The 22,579-nt window shown below is 47.3% G+C and overlaps 1 protein-coding gene across 1 annotated transcript in view; it reads right to left on the reverse strand.

Annotated features, from left to right (window-relative positions):
- Positions 1 to 18,052, reverse strand: part of LOC147115638 (uncharacterized) — a 50,113-nt gene extending 32,061 nt beyond the window's left edge. The window contains exon 1 of the mRNA XM_085990075.1: positions 17,935 to 18,052. The gene's annotated coding sequence lies outside the window, so the exon portion shown is untranslated. The remainder of the gene's footprint in view (positions 1 to 17,934) is intronic.
- Positions 18,053 to 22,579: the final 4,527 nt, after the last annotated feature.

Genomic DNA, 22,579 nt, shown 5'->3' on the forward strand with positions numbered 1-22,579 from the left:
TAGATTCCACAGGAACTTGCAAAAGAGAATTGTATTTGAAAAGAACTCATTTGCAGGGTTATGGGGGAAAAGCTCGGGTATGGGACTAAATTGGACAGCTCTTTCAAAGAACCGGCATAGGCACAACAGGCCGAATGGCCCACTTCTGTGCTGTAAGATTCTACAATTCTATGATTTTCTGAAAGATCATTGAGTTAGTTAAGATCCTAAGGAGTATTTATAATCTTCAAGGGGAAGCTTTATCGAGAGAAAATGAACAGACAATAGATTTAGCTGCTTTGCACCGAAGTGAATATATTGAACAGAGTGCTCAGGCTGTCAGTGGAAGTGGATAGTATTAGCAAATTGAAGAGGAAATGGTTCGGTATCTGGCAGTCAAAGCAATGGAGCAGCATGTCAGGCAGAGCTGTATATGGTATTTTTTGAACATTTTGGTTGCTTGGTGGACTATGATGCCTCTTTTGTCCTGTACATTCCAATATTCCTCTATAATACCTCAGTAATATTTTCACCATCTCTTTTTTTATTGCACTTCACAGAATCACAGAAACCCCACAGTGCAGATAGAGGCCATTTCGGCCCATCGAGCCTGCACCGACACATATCCCACCCGATCCCCGTAACCCCTACATCAACACATATCCCACCCTATCCCCGTAACCCCACGTATTTAATCCCCCTAACACTAAGGGTCAATTTATCATAGCCAATCAACCTAACCCACACATCTTTGGACTGTGGGAGGAAACCGGAGCACCCGGAGGAAACCCACGCAAACACGGGGAGAATGTGCAAACTCCACACAGACAGTCACCCGAGGCCGGACTCGAACCCGGGTCCCTGGCGCTGTGAGGCAACAGTGCTAACCACTATGCCACCGTGCACTTGTTTTAGGTTAACGCACATAATTATAGAGATAGCCCAAGGGGGTTAGTGGTTTGGGTTTTTAGGTGTACACTAATGTTAGTAACCATTGGATATTTTTGATTGCATCTGTATGCTTCACGAATTTCCACAGGCAAATGGGTTACAAGATGCACTGCAGCAACTCGCCAAGGCTTCTTCGGCAGCACCTTCCATGCTCACGACCTCTACCACCTAGAAGGACAAGGGCAGCAGGCACATGGGAACACCACCACCTGCAAGTTCTCCTTCAAGTCACACACCATCCTGACTTGGAAGTATATCGCCGATCCTTCATCGTCACTGAGTCAAAATCCTGGAACTCCCTACCGAACAGCACTGTGGGAGTACCTTCACCACAAGGACTGCAGCGGTTCAAGAAGGCGGCTCACCACCACCTTCACAAGGGCAATTACAGATGGGCAATAAATGCTGGCCTTGCCAGCGACGCCCACATCCCAGGAATGAATAAAAACAAAATGTCTCTTTTATACTACTTTTGGACTATGTTTTTCATGGCAAATCTTGAATTTTCTCTGAAAACACCCTCCATCATGTTATGTGGCACTACCACCGTTAAAATTTTGATTTCAAACCTCACCATGGCAGTTTGTGAATTTGAATTCAGTTAATTAAATACATCTGGAATAAAAAGCTCGTATCAGTAATAGTGGCCATGCAGCTATTGGATTGTCATAAAAACCCAACTGGTTCACTAATGTCCTTTAGGGAAGGAAATCCGCTGTCCTTACCCACTCTGTCCTTACCCCAGCCTAGTCGACCCTGCAAAGCCCTCCTCAATAATACCTGGGGACTTGTGCCAAAATTGGGAGAGATGTCCCACAGACTAGTCAATCAACAGCCTAATATAGCTATACTCACAGAAACATACCTATCCGCCAATGTCTCAGACGCCTCCATCAACATTTCTGAGTATATCCTGTCCCACCAATAGGACAGACCTACCAGAAGAGGCAGCACAGTGGTATACTGTCGAGAGGGAGTGGCACTGGGAGTTCTCAACATTGACTCCAGACCCCATAAAGTCTCATGGCATCAGGTCAAACATGGTCAAGGAAACCGCCTGCTGATTATCACCTTCCGACCTCCCTCAGCTGATGAATCAGTACTGCTGCATGTTGAACACCACTTGGAAGAAGCACTGAGAGTAGCAAGGGCACAGAATGTACTCTGGTTGGGGGACTTCAATGTCCATCACCAAGAGTGGCTCGGTAGCACCTTTATTGACCAAGCTGGCCGAGTCCTGAAGGACATAGCTGCCAGACTGGGCATGCGACAGGTGGTGAGAGAACCAACATGAGAGAAAAAGCTACTTGACCTCGTCCTCACCAATCTACCTGTTGCAGATGCATCTGTCCATGACAGCATTGGTAGCCATGACCACCGCACAGTCATTGTGGAGACGAAGTCCTGTCTTCACACTGAGGACACCCTCCATCGTGTTGTGTGGCACTACCACCGTGCTAAATGAGATAGACTCAGAAAAATATCTAGCAGCTCAAACCTGGGCATCCATGAGGCCCTGTGGGCCATCAGCAGCAGCAGATTGTGTATTCCACCACAATCTGTAACCTCATGGCCTGGTATATCCCTCTACGATTACCATCAAACCAGGCAACCAACCCTGATTCAATGAGGACTGTCAAAGAGCATGCCAGGAGCAGGGCGTACCTGAAAATGAGGTGCCAACCTGGTGAAGCTACAACAGATGTCTACATGCATGCTAAACAGCAGCAGCAACATGCTACAGTCAGAGTTAAGCGATCCCACAATCAACCAATCAGATTAAAGTTCTGCAGTCCTGCCACATCCAGTCATGAATGGCGATGGACAATCAAACAAATAATGGGAGGAGGAGGCTCCATGAACATCCCCATCCTCTGCGATGGCGGAGCCCAGCACTTGAGTGCAAAAGACAAGGCTGAAGCGTTCGCAACCTTCTTCAGGCAGAAGTGATGAGTGGATGATCCATCTTGGCCTCCTCCTGAGGTCCCCACCATCACAGATGGCAGTCTTCAGACAATTTTATTCACTCCACGTGCTAGCAAGAAATGGCTGATCACACTCATAGCAAAGGCTATGGACCCCAACAAAATCCCAGCTGTCGTGCTGAAGACTTGTGCTCCAGAACAAGCCGATGAATTCCAGAGGCGAGGTGAGAGTGACTGCCCTTGTCATCAAGGCAGCATTTGACCGAGTATGACACTAAGGAGCCCCAGCAAAATTGACATCAATTGTGTTCATGGGGGAAAACTCTGTACTGGCTGAAGTCATACCTCACACAAAGGAAAATGGTTCTGGTTGTTGGAGGGCATTCATCGCAGCCCCAGGACATTGCTACAGGAGTTCCTCAGGGCTGTGTCCTAGGCGCAGCCATTTGCAGTTGCTTCATCAATGACCTTCCCTCCATCATAAGGTCAGAAGTGGGGATGTTCATTTCCATTTGCAACTGCTTAGATAATGAAGCAGTCCATGCCTGCATGCAACAAGGCTTGGATGACATTCAGGCTTGGGCTGATAAGTGGCAAGTAACATTCGCGTCGCACAAGTGCCAAGCAATGACAGACTCCATCAAGAGAGAGTCTAACCACCATCGCTTGTGTTGAATCCGTGATTCTTAAAGTATGATGTTTTCCCAATAACTAGACGGAGGCTGTAAGTTTAACAATCAACAGGTGTTTACTGGAGGAGGGTAGTCTAAAGACTGACAGTACAGAGGTATGCTCAAGGCTTATATACAGGTGTGGTCACTGCCGGTGCTACAGTATACAGGAGCTGTAAAAGTAGTTCTCTCTTAAAGGTGCATACACTACAATTCCTCCCCTTTTAGATTAACAGTACCCATAACATTCAAATAACAGTTAACACTTTAACATGCACATTAAACTGAAATAGTCCATTTATAGATTCAGTCTTTGGGGCGGCTTCCTGATCCTTTCTGGATAGCGCCTTTCCTGAGGTTCTTGTTCTTGGTGCGGAGGCGATTCTGGCCCCCTTTCGTCGGTTAGTTCATCAGTTTCCGCTGCTACTGTTTCTGAGGTAGATGCTACCGGTATGTTGGGTTCATCCCCAGGTACGCGAGACATGGGGTTGGCTCGTTCCTGTGACGCTAGGATCTGGTCGACATGGCGTCTCACAATGTTCTCCCCGACATCCACTGTGTACATTAATGGCCCCTGCCGTGTGCATATCGTTCCGGGTTGCCATTTCTCTGTTAGGTAGTCGCGGGCCAAGACTGGTTGTCCTACATTGAAGCTCCTTGTCGGCTTCTCATTGATGTGTTGGAATTGCTTATCCTCAACATTTCTTCGCACATTTGGTCTGAGCAAATCCAGACGAGATCTCAACCTTCGGTTAAAGAACATCATGGCCGGGGTCTGGTTGGTAACTGCATGTGTCGCATTTCTGTAGGCTAACAGGAAATTGTCCACTTTATGCTGTAGTGGAATTTCATCATCGCACATGGCCCTTATCGCCTTTTTAAAGGTTTGTACGAACCTCTCAGCCAATCCATTTGAGGCTGGATGATACGGGGCGGATGTGTAATGCCTTACCCCATTCCTTCTCATAAATTTCCGAAACTCTTCGGACACAAACTGTGGTCCGTTATCAGAGCAAATCTGCTCTGGCAAGCCGTTCCTGGCAAATATGGTCCGTAGGACTGCAATCGTTTTCTCTGTAGTGGTTGAGGACATCTTGATCACCTCAGGCCATTTCAAGTGCGCATCCACTGCTATTAAGAACATTGAGTCCATGAATGGACCAGCAAAATCAATATGCACCCGTTGCCATGGAGAGGAGGGCCACTCCCATGGGTGTAGAGGGGCATGTGGTGGTGCATTTTGGACCTTCTGGCATCTCTTTGTTAGGTCCTCGATTTGTTGATCGATCCCCGGCCACCACACATAAGCCCTAGCAAGGCTTTTCATTTTCACCCCTCCCAGATGGCCTTCGTGAAGCTCATTGAGCACTCTCTCCCTTAACTTGGGTGGAATTATCACTCGGGATCCACACATCACTGTCCCCTGGCATACTGACAGCTGTTCTCTTCAGGATGAGAATGCTGGCAACAGTGAGTCGCCATGTGTTGGCCATCCCTTCACCGTCAAATCATATACCTGAGACAGTGTCGGATCATTGCGGGTCTCCTTCTCTATATCCGCGTTAGTTACTGGCAATCGTTCAATTATCGACGAATAAAATATTTCGATAGGGTCCACTGCTGGTGCTTCCTCCACAGTAGGCAGTGGCAGGCGTGATAGCTCATCAGCGTTTCCATGCTGTTTCGTGCCCTTATACTCTATTTCATATTGGTTCGCCCCTAGAAAAAGGGACCATCTTTGTAGCCGTTGTGCAGTCATCACCGGAACGCCCTTCTTTGGATTAAAGATGGAGACAAGTGGTTGGTGGTCAGTCAGCAATGTGAACTTCTGCCCATGCAGATAGTGGTTGAATATTTTTACTCCCCATATTAGGCTGAGGGCCTCCCTGTCGATGTGGGCGTAGTTGCGCTCGGCTGTGGTTAGTGACCGAGACGCAAAGGCTACTGGCCTCTCCAACCCGTCTGGGAATTTGTGCGACAGCACCACTCCAATACCATAGGGTGATGCATCACATGCCAAACGAATTGGTAGTGCTGGGTTGAAATGGGCCAACACCTCTTTTGATGTGATCAATTCTTTGCACTTCTGGAAAGCTCGTTTACAATTGTCATTCCACTTCCATGGTATCCCCATTTGCAGTAGGGTGTTCAGCGGGTGTAATACTGTAGACAAATTTGGTAAGAACTTATGGTAGTAGTTCACCAGCCCGAGGTACGACCTCAGTTGTGACACATTTTCCGGTGTTGGAGCCTTGACTACTGCCTCAATCTTTTCAGGGGACTTATGTAACCCCTTTTCATCAATAACGTGGCCACAATACGAGATCTGCTTCTGGAAAAACTCGCACTTGTGGCGATTAGCTTGGAGCCCATATTCCTTTAGTCTAGTGAGCACCTGCTCCAGGTTGGCGAGGTGATCACTGTCATTTTCGCCCGTGACCAGGATGTTGTCCAAATAACACTGGGTCCCTGGAATCCCTTGCAGGACTTGATCCATTGCCCTTTGCCAAATAGCCGGAGCCGATGCTACCCCGAACACCAGCCGGTTGTATTGGTAGAGACCTTTATGAGTGCTGATCGTGAAGTATTGTTTCGAGGCTTCTTCTATCTCCATTTGCAGGTACGCCTGGGCCAGATCAATTTTGGTGAAGCGTTTACCTCCAGATAGCGAGGCGAAAATATCCTCAATCCGTGGAAGTGGATTTTGTACCGTGTGAAGGACTGGGTTCACTGTCACCTTAAAATCCCCACAGATGTGGACCTTCTTTGGTTCCCCAGGCGTATTACTCAACGACCTCTTCATTACAGGAACGATGGGTGTAGCCCACTCGCTCCAGTCTACTTTGGACAGTACTCCTGAACGTTCCAACCCTTCCAGCTCTGCTTCAATGGCTGGTCGGATCGCATAAGGCACCGGTCTGGCCTTAAAAAACTTTGGGCTTTCATTTTCCTCTATTTGAATCGTCATTGTTATGCCTTTTAGTGTTCCGAGTCCCTCCTGGAACACTTCTTGTGCATCAGTTAGCATTTTTGACAGTCGTCCAGGTGTGACGTCGTCATCCTTTTTGGCCTCAACCTTCAGTGCCTATATGGAATGCCAATCTAATTGTATCTTCCGGATCCATTCACGTCCTAGTAGTGGTGGTCCTCCATCTGGCAATACATATAGGTCCATTTTAGGTATTTCCTGGCCGTTGTATATCACTTTCACCCTTATTTTTCCTTTGGGGTAGACTTTTTGCCCCGTGTACGTCTTCAAGACAATCTCTAGCTTTCAAGGGTATATGTGAAAATAGCCGCTTGTAGTCCCTTTGGTTTATGACTGTTAGGGCTGATCCTGTGTCCAATTCCATTTTCACTTGGACTCCATCTATCTTGAGTGTGACCCAGATAGTCTGGTGATCCTCCATTTTGATTACCTTATGTAGTTTCAGACAACCCAGCTCCTTGCTTCCGGAGTCTGTATCACTTTTCTGTTCGTCTGAACTACTGTCCATCACCTTATGTACCTTTTTGTACTTCTCCTGTGGAGGTTTCTTGCTGTTGGTTTTCTTCCCTGACCTGCAGACTCTTGCTATGTGTCCTGCTTTTCCACACTGTCTGCACACTTGGTCCTTGAACCAACAATGCTTCTGGTCGTGTGTTGTTCTGCCGCAGCGATAACACTTCCCTGCTCCATATGACATTTCATTGGTGCCATATTCTTGCGGTCTCCGTTGTATCTCTGCAGCACCCCGTGCGGCTGCTTTGTGTGATACTGCCATGCTGAAAGCCTTGTCCAGCGTAAGATCCTTTTCTGATAGAAGCCGTTTCTGGGTTCCTTCACTTTGAAGCCCACACACAAACTTGTCCCTTAACGTATCTGCTAGTCCCAATCCAAACTGGCAGTGTTTCGATAGCTTGCGCAGTTCTGTTAAGGACTCAGCATTACTTTCATCTTTATGCTGGTTCCTTTTGTGGAACTTAAACCTTTCTGCTATCAGCAGCGGTGTGGGGTTTAAGTGGTCCTGTAGGATTTCCACTATGCTTTTGAAATTCTTATCCATGTGCTTCTCTGGGGTTATTAGGTTTCGCAGTAAGCCATAAGTTTTTGCACTCATGGAATTCAACAAAACCATTGCTTTCCTAGCATCTGGCACTTCATTTGCCCTGCAGTACACCTCAATGCGTTCCACATATGTCGCCCAATCTTCGACTTCATTGTCGAACGCAGTGATACTGCCACTCTTCGGCATCCCTGGGTGTGATTAAACTGTCTAAAATGGCGTCTTCCGCGCTCTCCCTTCTTCTCCGCTGGCACAAAATGGCGTCTCCCGCGCTTTCCTTTCTTCCCGTGCTCGCCCTTCTTCTCCGCTTCGGCTTCTAAAATGGCGTCTCCTGCGCTCTCCCTTCTTCTCCGTGGCTCAATGGCGTCTCCCGCGCTTCCTTTCTTTCCCCCCGTGGACGCTATTCAGCCCTTGAGCCCTGGCTGTGCTCTGCGCGTTCTCCTGTGTGCCTCTCTCGTTGCCGCCGCTCAGTCCTGAACCCCGGCTGCTGCTTTACACTCTCTCTCTTTTTGTTTTCCGTCGGCTCCGCTCGGTTTTCAACCCCCGGCTGCGCCCTGTGCTCTTCACCCTCTCTCTTACCCCGTCGATGCTGCTCGGCCTTTTCTGTGCCGTCGGTCGGCTCCAGCCGCCGCTGTCCGGGAAGGGTCTGCGCTGTACCTGTTGCCAGTCTGTTGCTGGATCGTCTTGGCTGGAGAACCAAGCCCAGCTCTCAACAGCCTCCCCTGCAATGTTCACTCTCTGCCGGATGACTGGGCGGTTGCTCGTGGTCGACGCCCATGCTTCTGGCCTCGACTTTCTTCCACCGTCCTCCCGGAGCGAATCCTTGAAAGGAAATGCAGAGTTGCAGGTAGATTCGAATCGACCTCGTCGCCACTGTTGAATCCGTGATTCTTAAAGTATGATGTTTTCCCAATAACTAGACGGAGGCTGTAAGTTTAACAATCAACAGGTGTTTACTGGAGGAGGGTAGTCTAAAGACTGACAGTACAGAGGCATGCTCAAGGCTTATATACAGGTGTGGTCACTGCCGGTACTACAGTATACAGGAGCTGTAAAAGTAGTTCTCTCTTAAAGGTACATACACTACAGCTTGACATTCAACAGCATTACCATTGTCGAATCCCCCACCATCAACATCCTGGGGGTCACCATTGACCAGAAACTTAACTGGACCAGCCACAATGGCTACAAGAGCAGGTCAGATGCTGGGTATTCTGCAGCGAGTCTCTCACCTCCTGACTCTCCAACGCCTTTCCACCATCTATAAGGCACAAGTCAGGAGTGTGCTGGAATGCTCTCCACTTGCCTGGATGAGTGCAGCTCCAACAATGCTCAAGAAGCTCGACACCATCCAGGACAAAGCAGCTCACTTGATTGGCACCCCATCCACCACCTTAAACATTCACTCCCTCCACCACTGGTGTACCGTGGCTGCAGTGTGTACCATCTACAGGATGCACTGCAGCAACTTGCCAAGGCTTCGGCAGCACCTCCAAAACGCATGACCTCTATCACCTAGAAGGACAAGGGTAGCAGGCGCATGGGAACACCATCACCTTCAAGTACCCCTCCAAGTCACACACCATCTTGATTTGGAAGTATATCGCCGATCCTTCATCATGAAGCGGTTCAAGAAGGCGGCTCACCACCACCTTCTCAATGGTAATTAAGGACGGGCAATAAATGCTGACCTCGCCAGCGATGCCCACATCCCGTGAATGAATAAGTTTTAAAAATTCCATAATCATTTGGCGTAAGTGAGCCATTCTGAAAGGCTAGTACTGTGCTGTTGCATTCTTACCATGGTCTGGGACGCTGGTTATGGGGAACAGAGGTCTTTTCTACCTTACATACACAGGGGGAGAAATTCGGTTGGTAGCACCAGCGATTAGCGCCTAAAGAGCCCCAGATTTGGGGTGTTAGCCAATTTCCGGGCAGGCGCAAGGCGTCTACTGCCTCACCCCATATTGAGCATGCATTCAGTGCCGGTGCTAAATCTTAGCACCCGCTCATGGGCGCAGGCTGATTATGACGTCATTTGAGTGTGCAACGCCTTTTGGGTGCCCCGGACCGGAAATTCAGTGGCGCCCCCCTCCGTAGCGCCTGGCGCTAATAGTGACAGCTTACCTGGGCCTTACCAAGTTGCTCTCGGGCTGGAGGAGCATTATTTAAAGGGGACTGGTGTGGTTTAAAAGCGGCAGCCATTTTTGGATCACAACTTTCTCGAGAGCTACAAAGAGTTGCTGAGCTGCACATTGAGAGCCATTTGACCACTGGGCCAGCGCAGGCAGATGATTTTCAGCCTTCTGACCATCACCTTGCTGTTGGTGAGCCTTGACAATGGGGAACCTTCCTGTGGGCACTTATTATGGGGGCTGCATTGGAGGGGAACGTCCTGCTGCTGAATCATCTGGAAAGGGCACTGAGACGCAGGGAGAGGGGGGCGGGCATGGCCAGATGGAGGAGGGCCAACAGACGTCACCACAGCAGACCTTACGCTGGCAGGGTTATCCGACAGCAGTTTTCCTACATGAACATGCTGGAGGAGCAGTGTGTCAGAAGGCTGCGATTTAGAAAGGAGGTGGTGACTGTGCTGTGCCAGCTGCTTCAGCCAGATCTGCAGCCTCAGATAAGGTGCAGGATATCTCTGTCGGCGGCTGAGAAGATGGCTGCTGGCCTGAACTTCTACGCGACCGGCTCTTCTCAGGCTGCGCGTCAGAGGCTGATCAGAAGTAGCTTCTAGGCCCCTCTCACGGAATGCTTGCTGCCATTCCAAGAACAGGAATGGAACCGGTCTGATACCCCCAAGCCTGTGAAGGGCAAGATGCATGTAAATAGCAGGCATGGCCATTGTAAATGAAGAAAGTGTTTCATTACGCAAAATGTGGTTCCTTCAAACATGAGAAAGCTATGGCAACAGAAAGCAAAACTAATACACTGACACATAACTGCTCTCACACCTGGGAGACTGTCCAAAACATAAATCACATTCCGACCATCTTCCTTGGCCTTGAATCCACTGCGCCAACCAAAGCATCCAATGCCCCATCAGTGAGGCGTTCCGCCCTCTGCCTCACCCTTTCCATGTCTTGCTAGGCTGGTGCGCCACAGGTAGGCTCCCACAGCTTTGAAGGCCTACAAGGCAGTGAGTGTGTCTGGTGATGCCAATTGACCTGTCCCTTTAAGAGCTGACCGGCGCCACTGTGTCTCAGGGAAAGTGATTATTGACAGCACCCTCGCTGCGCCCCGCCGCCGCGAAATTGGTTTGCGCCGCCGGGTTAGCGCCTTAAGAGTAGCGTGCAGCGCCTGATTTAGCGCCGCAATCACCTTTAGGGGCGCTGCAACCCAATATCGCGCTAGGTGGCGCTAAATTGCGCCTGGTGCTAAACTTTGCGCATCGCCAGGACTAGCGCCCCAAACGCGGCTATACCGAATTTCTAGGCCACAGTGTCAGCATCAAGCAGATGACAATAAAGTTCCTTCTGCTCTGCCAAACAATGCATCAGGAAACCAACTTTAGAGCAGTACCCTTCACTACACCAGAGCAACATTTCCCATTTCTCACACCAGCCTTGCTGTGACTTTTTTGAGTGACATGGCTAGTATTGAGCTCCTTATCCCAAATTGTGGGTAGTTTTGCACATTAGGCGTACATCCACATAATACTTAGTTGACTATTCAGACTGATTTCAGTAAGACCGTTTAACTGGAGGTCTGCTAATGTTGTACCATTGTTTAAAAAGAGAATAAGGGATAGACTGAGTAATTACAGGCCAGTCAGCCTAACCTCGGTGGTGGGCAAATCATTGGAAAAATTCTGAGGGACAGTATTAATCGTCATTTATTAAGACATGGATTAATCAAGGATAGTCAACATGGATTTGTTAAGGGAAGGTCATGTCTGACTATCTTGACTGAATTTTTGAGGAGGTAACAAGGAGGGTCGATGAGGGTAATGCGTTTGATGGAGTCTACATGGATTTTAGCAAGGCCTTTGACAAGGTCTCACATGGCAGATTGGTCAGAAAAGTAAAAGCCCATGGGATCCAAGGGAAAGTGGCAAGTTGGATTCAAAATTGGTTCAGTGGAAGGAAGCAAAGGGTAATGGTCGACGGGTGTTTTTGTGACTGGAAGTCTGTTTCCAGTGGGGTTCCGCAGGGCTCAGTACTAGGTCCCTTGCTTTTCGTAGTATATATCAATGATTTAGACTTCAATGTAAGGGGCATGATTAAGAAGTTTGTGGATGACACAAAAATTGGCCATGTGGTTGATAATGAGGAAGAACACTGTAGACTGCAGGAAGATATCAATGGACTGATCTGATGGGCAGAAAAGTGGCAAATGGAATTGAATCTGGAGAGGTATGAGGTAACGCATTTGGGGAGGGAAAACAAGGCATGGGAATGCACAATAAATAGTAGGATACTGAGAAGTGTAGAGGAACAGAGGGACCTTGGCGTGCATGTCCACAGATCCCTGAAGGTAGCAGGACAGGTAGATAAGGCAGTTAAGAAGGCATACGGGATATTTTCCTTTATTAGCTGAGGCATAGAATAGAAGAGCAGGTAAATTATGCTGGAACTATATAAAACACTAGTTAGGCCACAGCTGGAATACTGCATACAGTTCTGGTTACCACATTATAGGAAGGGTGTGATTGCACCAGAGAGGGTACAGAGGAGATTTACAAAGATGTTACCAGGACTGAAGAATTTTAGCTATGAGGAAAGATTGGATAGGCTTTGGTTGTTTTCTTTGGACAGAGGAGGCTGAGGGGAAATTTAATTGAGGTGTATAAAATTATGAGGACCCTAGATAGAGTGGATCGGAAGGATCTATTTCCCTTAGCAGACAGGTCAATAACCAGGGGGCATAGATTTAAAGTAATTGGTAGAAGGATTAGAGGGGAGTTAAGGAGAATTTCTTTCACCCAGAGGGCAGTGGGGGTCTGGAACTCACTGCCTGAAAGGGTGGTAGAGGCAGAAATTCTCATTGCCTTTAAAAAGTACTTGGATATGCACTTGAAGTGTCATAACCTACAAGACTACGGACCAAGTGCTGGATAGTGGGATTAGGCTAGATAGCTCTTTTTTGGCCGGCACAGAAACGATGGGCTGAACGGCCTCCTTCTGTGCCATAAATTTCTATGGTTCTATGAGAGGTTCCATCAATATGGCATAGTTTTGGCCACAGTAGCTAGAGGTGAAAGGAAAACTAAAGGATTACAAGGAATGGCTAGGAGGTTGGTTTAAGTACAGAAAACACAATAGTGGCTAATGGATGTTTTTCAGCCTGAAGGGATGTATACAATAGTGCATCCCAAACATCAGTATTAGGATCATTGCTTTTCTCAATTTACATCTTATTAGAAATGTACATCTGCAAACATTTCCTGTTGTCACTTTTTGTCACACTTTTGTGTTAACTTATTTACATATAAATTCCATTGTCCGCATTTATAATGGAACTGCCTATGTAAATGTGTCACACTGTAGTTGCACCCTCCCACCAGTGGTGACACTGAAACATTTTCATTGCCCAGTTCTGTTTCCAGGGGTGTCTCTGTAACAGTTGTTGCCTTTTCCTAGCTCCTAAATTTGCAGCTTCCCTGGTGACCTCATTTCATTGTACTCCTCTCAATGGTGTAAAAAGCCAGTCATACTGCTCCAGGCCCCATTCTGAGAAACACCATTTTCTTGGAATGTTGGCCCCAGCATTCTGGCAGAGCTCTGTGCTCCAAGTTTAAAAAAAATTATGTTTAAAGGTCAGCCTAATCTTCATGTTACATTTCTCCCACACAGTAAGGACCATACCCTTTGTAATTAAATTGCCTACTCTCGACTGTTCTGGCCTACACCCCTGCTTGCAGACCTCCATCTCCTGAAATAGGAATTTCAGTCACTCCATGGCCACAAAGAGCCAAATCTCTATTCCTGGTGGCAAATCAGCTGAAGAACTGTGGACCACGGCACTAAATCCATAGAATCCAGACTGCCAAGGGAAGAAAACAGGTGAACTCATGAATGAAGAGCGAGAAAAAGCAATGGAAAAATTAAGAGAAATGAGAGAAATCAGGGAAAGAAAGAGTGAAATGGGGAAGATAGAAGCGGAGAGGTTTAGGGAGGGAATTCCAGAGCTTAAGGCCTTGGCAGCTGAAGGCACGGCTGCCAATAGTGGACCGATTAAAATCGGGGATACTCAAGAAGCCAGAATTGGAGGATCACAGATATCTTGGAGGATTGTAGGGCTGGAGGAGATTACAGAGATAGGGAGGGGCGAGGCCATGGAGGGAGTTGAAAATAAAGATGAGATCAAATGAATCAAATCAAAGCTCTGCAATCCTGGCACATCCAGTCATGTATGGTGGTGGACAATTAAGTAACTAACGGGAGGAGGAGACTCCATGAATATTCCCATCCTCAATGATGATGGAGCCCAGCACATGAATGCAAAAGACAGGGCTGAAGCATTTGCAACCATCTTCAGCCTGAAGTACCGAGTGGATGATCCTTCTCGGCTTTCTCCCGAGGTCTCCACCATCTTCAGGCAGTCTTCAGCCAATTTTCTTCAATCCACATGTCATGAAGAAATGGCTGAGTGCACTGGACACAGCAAAGGCTACAGGCCCAACAACATCCCAGCTGTAGTGGTGAAGACTTGCGCTCCAGAACTAGCCACACGTCTAGCCAAGCTGTTCCAGTGCAGTTGGCATCTACCCGCCAAAGTGGAAAATTGCCCAGGTACGTCCTGTCTACAAAAAGCAGGACAAATCCAACCCGACCAATACCACCCTTTCAGCCTACTCCCAATCATCAGCAAAGTGATGGAAGGAGTCATCAGTGGTGCTTTCAAGTAGTACTTACTCACAATAACCTGCTCACCAATGCTCAGTTTGGGATCTGCCAGAACCACCTGGCACCAGACCTCAATACAGCCTTGGTCCAAACATGGACACGAGACTTGACTCGCTGGGAATCTGGTAGTGTTCACGTTTTATGTTTGCATTTAAGTCCTTTGGATCCATGCTTATTCTTAGATCATTGTTCTTTTTCTTTACACATACCATGGAGTTAACCCAGTCTGTTGGCCCTTCGACTTTCCTGATGACTCCTAGTGTGGTCATTCTGTCCAGTTCATTCTTGAGCCGGTCACGCAGGGGTGCTGGAACTCTTTGTGGAGCATGTACCACTGGCTGAGCATCCTCCTTTAGCTGGATCTTGTAAGTGAATGGTAGAACTCCAAATCCTTTGAACACATCCTGGAAATTATTCACTACAGAATCCACCGAGTCATCTGGTCTGCTTATGGCACAGTTTATACGGTAGACTCTCTTGACCAGTTCTAAGTCCTCACAAGCTTTGTCACCCAGCAGTGAATCAAGTCTTTCAGCCACAACAGAAAACATGAGATGATGCACTTTGTCTTTGACTGCCACTTTAAGTCTGCATACACCTAAGCTATCTATTTTCTGTCCATTATAGTCCTTCAGTAGTACTGACTTTTTCTGTATTTTGGGCTTTTCTTTCATATTGTTAATGTCACTCATACTGATTAAGTTTGCTTTTGCCCCAGTGTCTAGTTTCAAGGTAACTAATGCTCCATTTACCTGTAGTCGGATCATCCATTTGTCCTCTTTTACTGCATTAACTTTATGTTCAGCATTGTCCATTTCTGAGGGCTGCACATTTTCTGTATCCTTTTTGATATTGTCACATGACACCATTCCTACAAAAAATGTCTCACTTAAATCAGTGTCCTCAATTACATTAACTCGTTGCCCTTTCTTAGTTTGTACTTTTAAAAAGCATTGTTTGGCAAAGTGATTCTTTCCATTACACTTTGTGCACATTTTTCCAAATGTTGGGCATTGTCTTAACTGGTGTTTGTAACCACAGCGTTTACAATTAAAAATGTCATCCTCCGATTGCTTTTCATTTCTGTTCTGCCCACGTTTCTTCCCCTTGTAGGACACAGCACCGACAGCAGCATTATCACTCATTACAATCGCATCATTATTGATTTCACTGAAAGTCTTCGCGTGCTTTCGAACTAACTCGCTGGCTTGGCATATTTTCACTGCATTTTCCAAATTTAGTTCGGTTTCTCTCAACAGACGTTCCCTGACTTTTTTATCATGAATACCAAACACAATCTGGTCACGAATCATGGATGATTTCAGCTCAGAGAAATTACATGTCTGTGCTTTCAGTTTCAGATCAGTTATAAAGCTATCGAAAGTCTCATTTTGCTGCTGTGTCCTTGAACAGAACATGTATCTTTCATAGGTCTCATTCTTTTTGGGAGAGCAATGTGCATCACATTTTTTTAGCACATCTTCTAATTTGTCTCTGTTCTCCTCTGGATTAAATACAAATGTATTAAATACCTCTATTGCCTGTGGGCCTGCAACCGTAAGCAGCAACGCTATCTTCCTTGCGTCTGGCTTCGTACCGAATCCGATGGCTGCAATGTAGAGTTCGAATTGTTGTTTAAGAGTCTGCCAATTGTAGTCGATATTTCCTGTGAGTTTCAAACGCTCTGGTGGCTTCAAATTCTCCATGTCGCTTTTCACAATTTTCAGCAGATCTTCACCATCCTGGTACCATCTTATGTTCATTAATAACTAGACATTCTTATTATGAACACAGCTAGCTTCTAGCTAGTCATTTATTCAGTACACGTTCTCTAGGTGCAGTATCTGTAGAGATGCAGCATGTGTGCTCCTGTGTGCAGGCTGCCATCTTGACTGTTGCCTTGTGGGTAGCCTAGTGCCTCATGGGTAATGTAGTCTTAATATCTATACAGCTGGGTAGTGTAGTCTTATATACATATAGCTATATACAGCTCTACACAGCTCTACGGCTCCACCTAGTGTCCACTATAGAATGACATGCTTTGATCATTACAAGCCTTGGTCCAAACATGGACACGAGACTTGAATTACAGATGTAATGTGAGAGTGACTGTCCTTGACACCAAGGCAGTATTCGACTGAGTGTAGCACCAAGGAGCCCTAGTAAAATTGAAATCAATGGGAAACTGGGGAAAACTCTTCAATGGCTGGAGTCATACCTGGCACAAAGGAAGATAATTGTGGTTGTTGGAGGCCAATCGTCTCAGCCCCAGGACATCATTGCAGGAGCTCCTCATCATCCTAGGCCCAACTATCTCCAGCTGCTCATCAATGACCTTCCGTCCATCGTAAGGTCAGAGGTGGGGCTGTTCACTGAGGGCTGCATATTGCTCAGCTCCAGTCGCAACACCTCAGATAATGAAGCAGTTCATGCCTGCATACAGCAAGACCTGGACCACATCCAGGCTTGGGCTGATAAGTGGCAAGTAACATTCGCGTAGTACACATGCCAAGCTATGAACATCTCCAACATGAGAGAGCCTAATCACCTCCCATTGACAATCAAAGGCATTACGAATACTGAGTCCCCACCATCAACATCCTGGGAATCACCATTGATTGGAAACTCAACTGGACCAGCCTCATAAATGATGTGGCTAATATAGCAGGTTAGATGCTGGGTATTCTGTATCACGTAGCTCACCTCCTGACTTCTCAAATTTTCTAATCACACCTTCAATGCCCATGTCAGGTGTATAATAAAATGCTCTCCATTTGCCTAGATGGGTGCAGCAGCAACAACACTCAAGAAGCCCGACACCATCCCAGACAAAGAAGTTCGCCTGGTCAGCTCCTCATCCAGTAGCCTAAACATCTGCCCACTCCATCACCGGCGTTCCGTGGCTACAGTGTGTCCTAACTACATTATATTCTTTAGTCCATGCCAGGAGGGCCTTGCATATTGGACATTGGGGAGAGGGGGGGTTGGGGGAGGGGGCACAGTGGCTGCGATTTTCCAAAATGCGCTGGCTACAGCCAAGGTCCTGCAATGCCATATGCACTCATAAAATTTACCCCAAAATGTATGCTTTCAAATGCAAGTGTACAAATTATGTTTGTAATACATTGTTCTCAGTGTCTGCAACTGCAACAAGGAATTTTATTGCAAAAAGAAATCCAATCTGGTAAACTGACAAAGTGGGCAGATTCAGTAGTCACTTGTGCACTGAAATTACACTGTAGGGGACCAACATGTGACTGCTAATGTACTCATCTGAAACTGCAATATACACTCTTTTAGCAGACATTAAATCATTTACTTTAAACTGAACAATGCCTCAAATAAAAGAGAAAGGAAACTCAAATAACTGCATTGAAGTCACTTCAGAAATTTTGTATTCCAATATTAATGCTGTTCAATTAATGTTAAATAGAACATTATTCACACAGCTGCATTGTGCAACAAATTAAACGTTACAGTTAATAAGTAATGTGCAAATAAACAGTACCATCACAAGATGAATTGTCTTTGCTGATGCTGAAGAAATTATGACAGCTGCAGTGAAAGCCTCCAATTGTATTGTTGCAGATTTGTTGACAGGTTGATGTGTTGGTTGCGCATTCATCGATATCTGGAGAAAAAAGTCCAATTACTCCTCATTCAGTTTGATTGACCTTTGACCGTACATTGTCAACCTAAATCACATGTTTTCAACACATCATGATGCAATTTACAATGTCAGATTCCTCTTTACATTCAGCAGCAATATCATTAGTGCTGTTTCTCTTTAAAATATAAAATCAGCATTATAAAATCTTACTAAATGTATGGGTACTATTGGGTGTGACTTTCGTCACCTGCCCTCACCAAACTATAATGTTCCCGCCCCCATTGATTAAGAACGACAGGAACATTGAGTTAATTAGCGAGTCCAGAACTGCAAGCACAGCCCATTGATTAGCAACTGTGAAAAGTACTTGAAATTTCTGAGTAACATTGATTTACCATGATAGTTTGGCCATATTCTGCAATCAAAATATCCCAATTGCATAGGGATGTTGAAAATTGTAGTGAGTCTCTGATTGTTTCTTTATTAAGGAAAACAAAAGACTTTGCTTGAAGCCTCCTCAATTGTGCGGAGCAATGAGAACTGCTAGTTTGGGTATAACTTCAAAATCATAAATGGCAGAGAATCTGTGGCCGGAATCTTTACCTTGTAGTCGGGTTGCGTGCATGCGGGCCTCGTAGCAGGTCGAGAACCCGAAAGTATGAACAGCCTGTCCGGCAGTGCAAGTTTTACTTAATGGCCCCAATTAAAACTGCCACGTGTTTCCCAGCCCAATTAAATGGAGCGGGCCTGAGGACATCATCGATGACTCGTTTCCAGCGTGGATATTTAAAGCAGCCTTGCACACATCTCAGTTGAAAATTGATGTAGGAGTGCATAAGTTGGTTTCCAGAGGTCTCAATAAAGTGATAAAGCTGATAAGACTGTGGGTCATGCAGACAAGGCAGAGAGTCGTGCCAAGATTCAATGATGTCTCCCTCGATGTTCTGGTGCAGGCAGTAAGAGCACGCAGGGAGGTCCTCTTCCCTGGCGATCGACGCAAACGACCACCCAAAGACACAAAAAGAGCATGACTGGAGAACGCAGATGAGGTCAGTAGCAGGGATGTGGTCAGGAGGATGTGGATCCACTGCCAGAAAAGATTCAATGATCTCATGAGGTCAGGAAAGGTGAGTGCAATGCCACACTCACCTACATCCTGATGTACCTGTCACCACTACCCCATCACTCTGGCTTCCCAAGCCTACTCATGCACATCATTCCTCACACCAACCTACCATGCATGTCCACCCATCCCTCTCTCTCTATGTACATACTCACATCTCCATCTGATTAACCACCACTGACACTCACCCTCATCCAAATGCAATCATAGCAAATAATACCACAGAAGGAGGCCATTTGGCAATGTAACGCCACTCCCTCATAGTCACCCTCTACAGATGTAGCCCATCCATTCCTTACACTCATTCCATCACTTCATTCCTTCCTTGCAGGAGAAGAGAGTCCACAACAATAGAGAGAGGCAGAGAACCGGAGGTCGCCCTCCAGTCTTCAGTCAACTGACTCCAGCAGAGGTGGCAGCCCTGGAGTCTCTGGAGTTGTAGAGCTGCTGGCGGTGGGAGACAGAGAGAGGGGGACATCCCAGCAACCTGGTGACAGATTACAGCCACATGGCATACAGCAGGCACTCATATGGTGACTGATGTCAGCAGCCAGTGAAATGTCATCATGTGCATAGTGGTAACATTACCCATTCTTATTATAACACTTCTAATTCATCTCTTTACTCTCCCACAGATGCATCAAGTGCCCCCTGCCTCCCCGACCACACTGTCCAGCCGGAGGAGGAAGACAACTCCTCAGAGGAACCTCCAGCCTCTGAGGGTGCACCATCAGCAGACTCAAGCGCACCCAGCACCAGCGCAGATATGCACACCTCGGTGGGTCCTGTGAAAGATAGAGTAGTGTTGTCACCTGGTGTCTCTCATATCACAAGTGAGCAAGAGCAGATGGTGACAGGGACAGCAGTGGAGACTCCTCGCCGGAGGGCACAGGACACTCCAAGCTCTGCTGAGCTGCATGCAGATGCTGAACCTCGGGGGCCAGCGAGAAAGAGGGTGATCTTGGAGGGGCAGCAACAATTGCATGAGACTCTGGCAGCTTTTGCAGCCATGATGTCTGCAAATGTGCAGAGAATGGAGGAGTGCATCTCCAACATGAGCACCACCATGTCACACGTGATGGCGACGATGTGCTGTTCCATGGAAGATATGGCCACCTGCATGGAGCAGCAAATGCGTCAGTCAAACGAGAACATGCTTGCTGTGGACAACAGATTGCAGACACTCATTGACCTCATCTCGAGTAGGGATATAAACGTAGACTTGGGCGTTCATTGTCCCACTGATGTGCAGCAAGGTGCTCTCCAGCTCCTTGCTAGCAGGGAAATACGGGTGGCCCATGAGAGGGTTGATGGTGCAAGGGGACATGGAAGTGGGGGCTCTTCTCAAAGTGCTCACACTTCTCCCCTGTTGCCTCCCCCTCAATCAGGGTCCCACATGCTTCCTCGGATCCCGATGGCCAAGTCTGCCCCTGCACAGTCGCAGGAGGAGCTGTCTTAGGCAGGCCCCTCACAGGTTCCAAAACCCAGAACCAAAAGTGCCAAAGCAGTCGCAGCAGGAAAATGAACAGCCTGCCTCTACCATTGCTGAAGCCATAGGAGTTACAGCTTGTAGAAGTACTCGGAAAAGAACAAAGACACAATCCTAGATGCACAAGGGTATGCACATGGGTGCATGTACAAATGTTAGTAATAAGTTTCAGTTATATTTACGACACAGATAAATTTATTTCCTGTCTTGTCCATTTTTGCCTGCTACCTGGGAAGTGGCCTTGTCACTTGGAGTGAATGGTGAGACATTACTTAACCTTGAGCAATGGGGGTTTGGGTGAGAGGAATGGCTTGGTCATTGTAGGGCTGCTTTGTGGTGTTGTTGTGAGGTTGGGGAGTGGGGGGACTTAGTATAGCATGTGGCAGCCATATGGGTGCATTGGGGCAAGTTAAGTAAATCTGGCCATTATGAGGACATCCCAGGCCTCCCAAGCAGCAATGTGCACTGCTGCTGGTGCCATCTCTACCTCAGGTTCCTCCTCCTCCTCGTCTTCCACCTGTTCCTCCTTGTCCTCCTCTTTCTCTGAAGAGGCTGTGCACTCTGCGCCTTGCTCCTCCTGTAGGTCCAATCCTCGCTGCTGTGCTATGTTGTGCAGCTCGCAGCAAATGACTATGATTCTGGAGGCTGTGACTGGTGCGTACTGAAGGGCTCCTCCAGTTCTATCAAGGCATCTGAAGCGCCTCTTCAGCATGCCTATTGTTTGCTCTATGACACATCTGGTGGACATGTGGCTCTCATTATAATGCTCCTGGGCCTCAGTACTTGGCCTCCTCAAGGGTGTTATGAGCCACGTCTTTAGTGGATAACTCTTGTCTCCAAGCAGCCAGCCGGTAAGTCTGTTCGGAGATGCAAAGAGCTGAGGGAGAGTGGACTGGCTCAGCACGAAAGAGTCATGACAGCTGCCAGGAAATCTGGTGCACACATGCATGATGATCTTTTTATTGTTGCAGACGAACTGCACATTGAGGGAGTGGAAGCCCTTGCGGTTCACAAACACTCCTGGGTGATGGCCACATGTGTGCAGTCGATGACGCCCTGCATCTGTGGAAAGCCAGCCAGAGCCACATAGCCAAGTGCCCGCTCAGTAACACTGGCTTCATCAATGGCAAAGTTTACATAATTGGCTGACTTGTCAAACATGGCATCGGTCACCTGGGTGATGCATCTGTGGGCAGCTGACTGTGAGATCCTGCAAATGTCTGCTGCAGATCCCTGGAATGAGCCTGAGGTGAAGAAGTTGAGGGCGGTGGTGACTTTGACAGCGTGTCCACCAAGTCCTCTGGGCAGCAGGTCTTGTTCCAGCAAGCTACAAAAGTCTGTAATGACCTGGCGTGATAGCCTGAGCCTCCTGAAGCACTGCTGCTCAGTCATATCCAGGAAACTCATCCTCTGCCTGTATACCCTGTGTTGGGGGTATCGCCTCCAGCGCCATGCAGCCCTGTGTTGACCCCTTATCTCTTGTGGAGCATCAGGTCATTGAGGAGAAGGCTGCTGTTGTGGTTGCTGCTGCTGCTGGTGTTGTGGCTGCTGCTGCTGGTGATGGAGCTTACCTTGGTCCGATTCTGAGGTCCAAGGTGAGACAGCATAAGCGACATCCATGCTCATGTAATTGATGGCAGGTAAAGTGGAGATCAGAGGCCCAATCTCTCAATGTTGTTATAGTGACTAGTGAATGTGGTGAGAGCTGCTTCCGAGGTTGTAGAAATGACCTGCAAACTGCTGACAGCTAAATCTGTGCACAAAATGGAGTCAGCAAGAGTCTTTCCAGTAGCCAAGTAAGCAGGTGTAATGTGGAAGCATTTATGTGTTTTTCGCAGCTGTCAATTAATGGACTCGCACAATGCCCAGTGAGCTTCAGCCTCCCCTTCACAGGCGAGGTTCCTGTGGTGCGTGAATCCCGTGCTCAAGAA

Source organism: Somniosus microcephalus, chromosome 6 (assembly GCF_052327205.1).
Source record: "Somniosus microcephalus isolate GS21.2 chromosome 6, FLI_Smic_1.0, whole genome shotgun sequence".
In the NCBI taxonomy this organism is placed as follows: Eukaryota; Metazoa; Chordata; class Chondrichthyes; order Squaliformes; family Somniosidae; genus Somniosus; species Somniosus microcephalus.